We start from the raw sequence: 10,216 nt of genomic DNA on the forward strand, positions 1-10,216 counted from the left end.
CAACAATAAGATAAACAGACAACTTAGCCGTCACACACACACAATCACACCAATCCCAACAATCTCAATCACTGACTGTCCACTGGAGCAGCCCTGCCAGTGGGGGACCGCAGTCGTTCCCACCTAAGCCCCGCTCATCATACCGAGCGATAACCTTGTCCATTAATGTGCACATCCCCTTCCGTGGCGGATTCCACGAAGGGCGAAACTAGGGCGTGAAGCCACTCCCGCAAGTGACTCCACTCAGCCGAGAACGCATCTCGAGAACCATAGACAAACAACCACAATCACAATCACAGCCGTCACAATACAATTACTATATCAAACAATCAATCTCAACACATCAACAATTATCCCATTATGGGACTAATATTGAGTAGGAAATCCTACCTGGAAAGCACAACTATCAGACGGTCTCTACATCTGTATCAAAAAGCTTCTTCTACGAAACCTCCTCCTATCATACAACATACAAATGCTACAAAATCACAAACTACTCAAAACCCCCCAATTCTACCCAATTAGGGTTTTAAACAAACTCAAAGAAACAATATAAAATTGGTATGTAGATCTTACCCTTGACGCAAGGAACACTATGATGCAAAGAACAAGATGATCCGACACTCCTAGCCTTGGGGATTTGCCAAAAACGCGACGAGAGAGAACTACGTAACTCCTTTTTCTTTTGAAGGGTTTAGAAAGGTTAAAAGTGATTAAATAAACTGACGGAAACCTTTTATATCAAACTCGCGTTATTAGCAAAACCTGTCAAAACATTCCCCGTAAACCGGCTACTCGATCGAGTAGCTAAGGTACTCGATCGAGTGCCCCCTTACTCGATCGAGTATCTACGTTACTCGATCGAGTACCCAACAGGTCAGAAACTATTTTAAAACGCAACACACCCTTACTCGACAGAGTAAGGCCTACTCGATAGAGTACCCAGAGACTCATAAAACCGTAGTATTACAGTCTTCCTTCCTTAAAAAGAACTTCGTCCCCGAAGTTCAACCCATACATATAAACAACCATACTAACTCGACCAAGACACAACAACATAACTAAGAACTCAAGAACTCGACCAAACATAAAACATGAACTCTTAACACCCACTCCACCAACTATGTTTACTTCCTTAACATGACTCACGATATCGTATCCACCACATATATATCTCTCACAACACCAACTCCATACATAACCAACTACCATCCTCTAACGCTGCTAGCTCCATAATATCATCCACTATCAAATCCAAAATCAAGACACTCATAGACATCAAACGGAATGTTACATTCTACCACCTTTAAAAGGAACTTCGTCCTCGAAGTTTACTAACACTCATAAACATCATCATCCAATTGTCGACACTTGTAAAATATTCTCACACTCCTAAACATCGAACTACTACAAGCACAGTCATGACCTTTAACAAAATTAACCACAACATGAATCAACCTTTTATTCGACATCAAGACTCAAACTTCCAAATATATTACCATATGCACACCCATCAAAATCTCTTTTATCGCATCCTACTCCTCTTAAGATAAATGTTACGTCCTCGTAACTCGCTAATACTAAATCCCAGATATATCTTTTCATTATCCTCATCACCACCGCATGTCAAAGATAACCACCTATAATCTAAACACTCGCCATGCACATATCCAAGGCTCTCTTACTTAAACAACTCTCATACTTCACTTCACTCGTCACACCACCTAACCTATACCACAAAATCCTTAGCTTAACCCAAAACTTCACTTGTTCCCTATTACAGCAACATGACACACCTCTCTATATAAACTATATAAAACTCTTATCGCCAAAAGCATAACTCACGATCCACACTTGTTACGTACACTCACACTAGATCCTCAAGTTCCTTTCTTTCATTACCGCAAGACTCATACACAACTTAACATGACACTAATTCCTCCAAACACCCTACACTCACTGTCTCAATAAAGGATTATGAACCACCTGCATCTTTCAGGTCATTACCACACATGTTTTACGAATCACTTGCCATTACCATGTCTACTAAAGCCTTATCTAGAACAAGATCAAAATTACTGTAACAACCTCTCACAATCGTGTCCCATCAACAAAATATCACTATACCATGATAACAACGAAAACATATACAACTCTATTTCATATCGTACTCTACCCTCATTCCCAAACTTAACCTGGTAAAGAAAACATTAATAATAAAACAACTGTCTATCTGCACAAACTGAAACTCACAGGAAGCAACATCAAACAAAACAACAATCTATGTATGACTGGTATGTACTTTCGAAACTCGAATCATAATCATCCCGCCTACTCCACCACAACCGGTGACGGCATCGCAACACCGCCGTGCCTCGGGTGGTGATCCGGGCACGGTATTTAGTGTTGTAATGCGGGTATTTTCACACTGCGGTGTGGCTGTTGGTGGCGGTGTTGCGATGCCGTCACCGGTTGTGGTGGAGTAGGCGGGATGATTATGATTCGAGTTTCGAAAGTACATACCAGTCATACATAGATTGTTGTTTTGTTTGATGTTGCTTCCTGTGAGTTTCAGTTTGTGCAGATAGACAGTTGTTTTATTATTAATGTTTTCTTTACCAGGTTAAGTTTGGGAATGAGGGTAGAGTACGATATGAAATAGAGTTGTATATGTTTTCGTTGTTGTCATGGTATAGTGATATTTTGTTGATGGGACACGATTGTGAGAGGTTGTTACAGTAATTTTGATCTTGTTCTAGATAAGGCTTTAGTAGACATGGTAATGGCAAGTGATTCGTAAAACATGTGTGGTAATGACCTGAAAGATGCAGGTGGTTTATAATCCTTTATTGAGACAGTGAGTGTAGGGTGTTTGGAGGAATTAGTGTCATGTTAAGTTGTGTATGAGTCTTGCGGTAATGAAAGAAAGGAACTTGAGGATCTAGTGTGAGTGTACGTAACAAGTGTGGATCGTGAGTTATGCTTTTGGCGATAAGAGTTTTATATAGTTTATATAGAGAGGTGTGTCATGTTGCGGTAATAGGGAACAAGTGAAGTTTTGGGTTAAGCTAAGGATTTTGTGGTATAGGTTAGGTGGTGTGACGAGTGAAGTGAAGTATGAGAGTTGTTTAAGTAAGAGAGCCTTGGATATGTGCATGGCGAGTGTTTAGATTATAGGTGGTTATCTTTGACATGCGGTGGTGATGAGGATAATGAAAAGATATATCTGGGATTTAGTATTAGCGAGTTACGAGGACGTAACATTTATCTTAAGAGGAGTAGGATGCGATAAAAGAGATTTTGATGGGTGTGCATATGGTAATATATTTGGAAGTTTGAGTCTTGATGTCGAATAAAAGGTTGATTCATGTTGTGGTTAATTTTGTTAAAGGTCATGACTTTGCTTGTAGTAGTTCGATGTTTAGGAGTGTGAGAATATTTTACAAGTGTCAACAATTGGATGATGATGTTTATGAGTGTTAGTAAACTTCGAGGACGAAGTTCCTTTTAAAGGTGGTAGAATGTAACATTCCGTTTGATGTCTATGAGTGTCTTGATTTTGGATTTGATAGTGGATGATATTATGGAGCTAGCAGCGTTAGAGGATGGTAGTTGGTTATGTATGGAGTTGGTGTTGTGAGAGATATATATGTGGTGGATACGATATCGTGAGTCATGTTAAGGAAGTAAACATAGTTGGTGGAGTGGGTGTTAAGAGTTCATGTTTTATGTTTGGTCGAGTTCTTGAGTTCTTAGTTATGTTGTTGTGTCTTGGTCGAGTTAGTATGGTTGTTTATATGTATGGGTTGAACTTCGGGGACGAAGTTCTTTTTAAGGAGGGAAGACTGTAATACTACGGTTTTATGAGTCTCTGGGTACTCTATCGAGTAGGCCTTACTCTGTCAAGTAAGGGTGTGTTGCGTTTTAAAATAGTTTCTGACCTGTTGGGTACTCGATCGAGTAACGTAGATACTCGATCGAGTAAGGGGGCACTCGATCGAGTACCTTAGCTACTCGATCGAGTAGCCGGTTTACGGGGAATGTTTTGACAGGTTTTGCTAATAACGCGAGTTTGATATAAAAGGTTTCCGTCAGTTTATTTAATCACTTTTAACCTTTCTAAACCCTTCAAAAGAAAAAGGAGTTACGTAGTTCTCTCTCGTCGCGTTTTTGGCAAATCCCCAAGGCTAGGAGTGTCGGATCATCTTGTTCTTTGCATCATAGTGTTCCTTGCGTCAAGGGTAAGATCTACATACCAATTTTATACTGTTTCTTTGAGTTTGTTTAAAACCCTAATTGGGTAGATTTGGGGGTTTTTGAGTAGTTTGTGATTTTGTAGCATTTGTATGTTGTATGATAGGAGGAGGTTTCGTAGAAGAAGCTTTTTGATACAGATGTTGTAACACCCCCATATCCAGAGGAGCCTTAACTAGGCCTTCCTTAGCATATAAGGGCGTTACCATCTCGGTTACCCGAGGAAAGTAGTTATCAAACGTCAATAAAAGAACTATAAAGCTTTAATTACAAGTGATTCAAACCAAAATACAATACAAAGTACAACTCAAAGACTACTCGCTATGACCATCATATCTCGTGAGGACTCATCCCTGCCCGGACTCCAGCTATCCACAACATCAACACCTGCTAAGACCGACTGCTCACCATAAGGGATCACGGCAGACACATAACAAACAAACAACCACACAAGGTCAGTACTGAGACAAGATAAAACAATGGCAACTACAATCAGCAATACAAACAACACTACCAACTCCAACCGCAATCACCACAATCCACTCAACTCTGTCACTGACTGTCCACTGGACCAGCCCTGCCAGTGGGGGACCGCAGTCGTTCCCACCTAAGCCCCGCTCATCATACCGAGCGATAACCCCGTCCCATTAATGTGCACATCCCCTTTCGTGGCGGGTTCCACGAAGGGCGAAACTAGGGCGTGAAGCCACTCCCGCAAGTGACCCCACTCAGCCGAGAACGCATCTCGAGAACCATCAACAGCCATCACAACCACAATCACAACACACACAAATACTATATCAAACAAGCACAACACTACCACAACGACCGACACACTAGACCGTCAACAGAAACTGAGTAGGCGAACCTACCTTTAAGCAACCGCAACCAATCCACGCTGACAGATAACATATCCAGCGACCAAGCAAAGCCTATTACCATCACACAAACATCTATTACTAACAAGCAAACCCTAGCTATAGAGACAAAGGCACGGATGATGATTGTGACATACCTAGTAGGGGGAAACTCAGCAAAAGACCGCTACCCGACTCAAGAGGCGCTCTCCTAGGCACAAGAATCTTCAAAAGACATCCATGGAGGTTTTGAGGTGAAGGGAAGGGAAAGGGGCGACTGAAGGATAGGAAGAAAGTGGCGGAAGTGATTTGCGGATTTGACAAAACGCGATATAAAACCCTCGCTGAAAACCCGGTACTCGATCGAGTACCCAACCTACTCGATCGAGTGGCCCCCTACTCGATCGAGTACCCTAGCTACTCGATCGAGTAGCCTCTACTCTATCGAGTACCACTCTTATTACGCAGCTCAGACAGGTTTTTGGCATACTTTCTTAAGACTACCTCCGCTCCCAAGGTCGGTCAACGACGGTCAAAGGGTCCCTAAAAGGGCGGGTATTACAGTCTTCCCCCCTTAAAAAGAACTTCTTCCCCGAAGTTCACCTCCCCCATCTCCCGCTCGAGACACGAGAACAACACGTCCTCACTCCTCCTCCCGCTCACTCACTACACCCTGGAATATCATTCCCCCCCCCCCCCCCCCCTATGTCACCATCATTACCGTCTATACTTATATCTAATGACTTTTACTATTATCATGCGAGCACTATTACCGTTAACCGTTACTTTATATACATGTAAACATCTAACTCTCCATGCGAATCACCACCTACGATCACTTGACATACGGTATCGACATACCGTATCGACTATCAAACTAACGATCAGGACATGTCTCATATCAATTAGCATATGGTACAACCAATGCCACCATGTTACTTGGCAACGTGATTCGAGTACGATTTATCACACTATAACTATTTTTCATGACCGTCTCTTTAAACATACAACCCTTTCACTTTAAATAACTAAAGTAATTCGCTATATCTCCGAAATTTTTGTAACTAAAGCAAAACATAATACCAACAACATTGTAAACAAGCAAAGCATTATTCAAAAACAGCCTTTTTTTATTTCGCGACATTACTCTTCCCCTCTAAAAAGGAACTTCGTCCCCGAAGTTCACCACCCAAATATCAACGCGTATTACCTATTATTTGTATCTTAACATTAAAGGAAACCCTATTATTTGTTGTGGACATTACTCGCTAACTACATACTCGTTAATTTAGAAATCATACGCAAGTCACCGGAATAACTAGTTACCGTTGACAACACACGTTAAAATGATATGCACAAATATAGGCGGAGTTACAACTCCGATAAGTAGATCGTAATGAGGCGTATGCAATATTAAAGTGACAAGAAAATGATTACCGCCTCACTAATCGTGACAACTATGCTCATAAAAGTTCAACCACAACTTGCAACATATGAATTAACGGTTTAAAGGTGTTACTACGCACTCACAACTACTTTAAACATTAAACTCGCAATTATAAAACAATTGAACATTTTTAATTTTCGAAAATTTTCTGTAACAGTGCTACTCGATCGAGTAGGTAACGGTACTCGATCGAGTGCCATGCTACTCGATCGAGTGTCTTGGCTACTCGATCGAGTAGCCCGAGATCGAATGTTTCCTTTCTTCCTTTCCCCGCACTACTCGATAGAGTGTGGGGTACTGTCGAGTACCGCAGCCAAGTGCCCTACACAACCTGTCATAGACCGACATATATACACCCAATTGTCACACAAATTGAGTCGGGATGATGCCCCGACTCTTAATTATCCTGCAAAAGGTTAGAGTAGCAAATCCGGCCTTATGGCCCAACGATACAAGTTCTCAAATAAAGTTTCCACTAAAAGAAAACAACCGAAAAATCTAACTCCGCTACCAACAATTACTACTAATAACAATCATGAATGAAGATAGAAACAAGGAGTATCACTCCTCCTGCTGCTGCTGCTGCTCGATCATCACCTCATCATCACCACCACCACCTCCAGCCATACCCGCACCTGATGAACCCACTCCCGCATCACCTCCTGCTCCTGCTCCCGGGTCCACGTACCACGGGGTCAAGCCACCGTAAGGGAAGGACTGAGGTGCCCCCCATGTCGACTGATCCACCCCGTAGGAATGGAAAACCCCTGTGTAGTCCCCGACTCCACTCCACCACACTGGTGCGGTCCCTCGGTCCCCTATCCCCGAGCGTAGGCCATCTCGTGCATGTTTCGGAGTGTCAAGGTAGATGACACTCTCTCCGCCGTAATCGGATCGCGTCTCCGGGTGTCGAGGTAGGGGTAGCATGGAAAGGGCTCGCTGCTGCGATGCTACTGTTTGTGACCTAGTCTCCGAGGCCCTCTCTCTCACTCGACGGGGTCCCCTCACCACTCGGGTCTCTCCCCACCCGCACTCCCGCATTCTCACCCTTCGTCGGCTCCGGCATCTCCGTGAGAATGGCGCCGTCGATGAGATAGGTCTGTAGCCGCGGGGGTCCGTCCTCATCCTCCTCCTCCTGATCATCGGAGTCCACCGTCACTACTGTCGGCTCTAAGGGCTCCGTGGGTGGGAGGTGCTCGGGAGCTGGAATTTTCATCCAACTCATCCCATGCACCCTCCATGCTAGGCAAATCGTCGACCAAGGTCCTCAACCATTTCAGGTCGAGATAGTATTCACGATCCATGGTAGGCACTGGGTAGCTAGAGGCACGTACGCCGAAGAAGCCTCAAAGGAGGTTAGCTTTTCACTAACCGAGTGGCAATGGCACCACAACTCGTGTACCGGGAAGAGGAAGAAGCCATCAAGGCAAGGGCAAAGACAAACTATAGAAGGAGCATTAAAGACCACTTTCCTGGCCCGCTCCGGGTTGAGGTACGACATCAAAAGTAAAACCTCATGGTTATTCAACTTACTGATATCCTTTCGGTCATAGAGGAGGTTCGAGAGAGAACGGAGGAAGACCCTCAGGGTAATGTGCTTTGAACATCATTAATCAAAGATGTTTGCTCGAGGTGGGAGCTTGCTTCCCGATCAAGCAAGGCATTAGGCGGCGACGCCGCACTCACCGGGATGTCGGTAAAGGAGTCCTTGGGAGGCTTGGCCAACCCAAGGTGAGAGGCAAACAGGTCCATAGTCAACAGGAAGCTGGTATTCATCAATCTAAACTCGACATCGACCCTGGGTCATAGTTAAAAGAGCTCATGAACTCCAAGGTAAGAAAAGGGTAAGTATGCTTCCTCAGCCTATACAAACCCGTAAAACCCAAGGTCTCGAATATGTGACGGACATCCGTCTCTATCTCTAACTCCTCTAATACACTGGTGTCTATACACTTTGTAGGTCTCAATTTGCGTTTTTGTAAGGCTACAAAATGCTCCCTTTGCTTAAAGTCAACAAAAACAACTGTAGGGTATTCGGGGACTGCGGGTACCATAGGCCCACTTCCTTCCCCTAACTCAGGTGGGTTACCCCTCCCTCGTTTGCTTTGGCGTAGTCCAAGGTTCAGTCTCGGCATCTGCTTAAGGCATATGGTCAAACAATTTGTATAAAACATGTAGGCATATATTCATACGATTTGAGTTCTATTTACTTAGCAAGTTCACTAATTCATCAACTAGTTCCATATTTGAAGCACATAAATCATGCCATTAAACTTAGATGCTCAGCTAGGTACACACATTTCATCAATAGTTCCCTCAATTTTAACATATAGCCTCTATTTGTAGTCACTTATAAACCGCAATTATGAAAATTTGGCATGTGAACACATATACTCAGCAATTCAAATATCCTAGCATGCTTCTAGAGGTCGTTCCGTTTACATTGCTAATTACATGTTACTAATTCAAGAGAAAGAATAATTCATGGTATATCATCATCACTTTCATATTATATTTAACAACCCAACTAAAATTTTCAGACGGTCTTTACAGCTGTGAAAATTTCGGCATATATTCATCACCCATCGGCTCTATTAGCATATTGAAGTTCAACTCTTGCTTATACTGTCAATTACAACATCAATTTTTCAGTTATAAATCACGAATTTCCATTTAAGGCACTTTTAAGACGGAGTTTTAAGGCAACTTTCCAAGGGTAAAATCATCAAAATCTATCTTCCAACATGATATAAACAATACTTAAGGCTCAATTCTACCATCAAATCATTGTAAAACAACCAAAAATCAATTTCAATTTTGGAAACCCTAGAAATTTCGATTTCAACTTTGCAAATTTCTAATCTAGTTTACAGCAATTAATCACCAACAAGCATGAATAGGAGGCATATGAACCATATTTCACCCATCAAAAACAACAACTTACTAATGTGAGCCGAGACTTTCAGATTATTTTATCATTCTAACACATTCAAAGTAACAAATCACATAAATTAAGAAGAATAACATACCTTGATTGATTAGTAAGGTAAATAAACGAATTAAACAAGAAAATCAACCCCAAGAATCACTACTAACCCAAGAGAAAGAGAGGATTTGTGAGGGGGATTTGAGAGTGATTTAGGATGGGTGTGTCGAAATATAGAGGAATAAGAAGAAGAAATAAAAAAGATGGAGGGTTTTAAGAAAACCCGTAGGAATTACTGCACAGTAACCTACTCGATCGAGTGCTTGGGGTACTCGATCGAGTACCACCCAACTCGATCGAGTAGGGGCTAAATCGTCGAGTATCTGCAGGAAGTTTTCCAAATCCCGACGTTATCGCCTCCTAACTAGATCGAGTGAGGTCTACTCGGTCAAGTAAGCACTCGCACTTGGTCAAGTATAGTTAAGTACTTGGTCATAAGTACGAAGTAACTTGAAGATTCCTGCAAAAACAACACCGCGTGTCGATTCCAACTAAGTTCGGAATTCGGCACTCATTATCAAGTTCGTTCGCGCATTACTATTATTAACAAAGCCTACCATATTGTCAAACAAATGAAGTTCATTCCACGTACACTACACCCATTACTCTACTCGGTTTACCTGCTACCGAACCTTCCGTAAACATAATTAAGTCATCGTATTACATTTAAGC

The sequence above is a fragment of the Silene latifolia genome, chromosome 10, assembly GCF_048544455.1.
Source record: "Silene latifolia isolate original U9 population chromosome 10, ASM4854445v1, whole genome shotgun sequence".
In the NCBI taxonomy this organism is placed as follows: Eukaryota; Viridiplantae; Streptophyta; class Magnoliopsida; order Caryophyllales; family Caryophyllaceae; genus Silene; species Silene latifolia.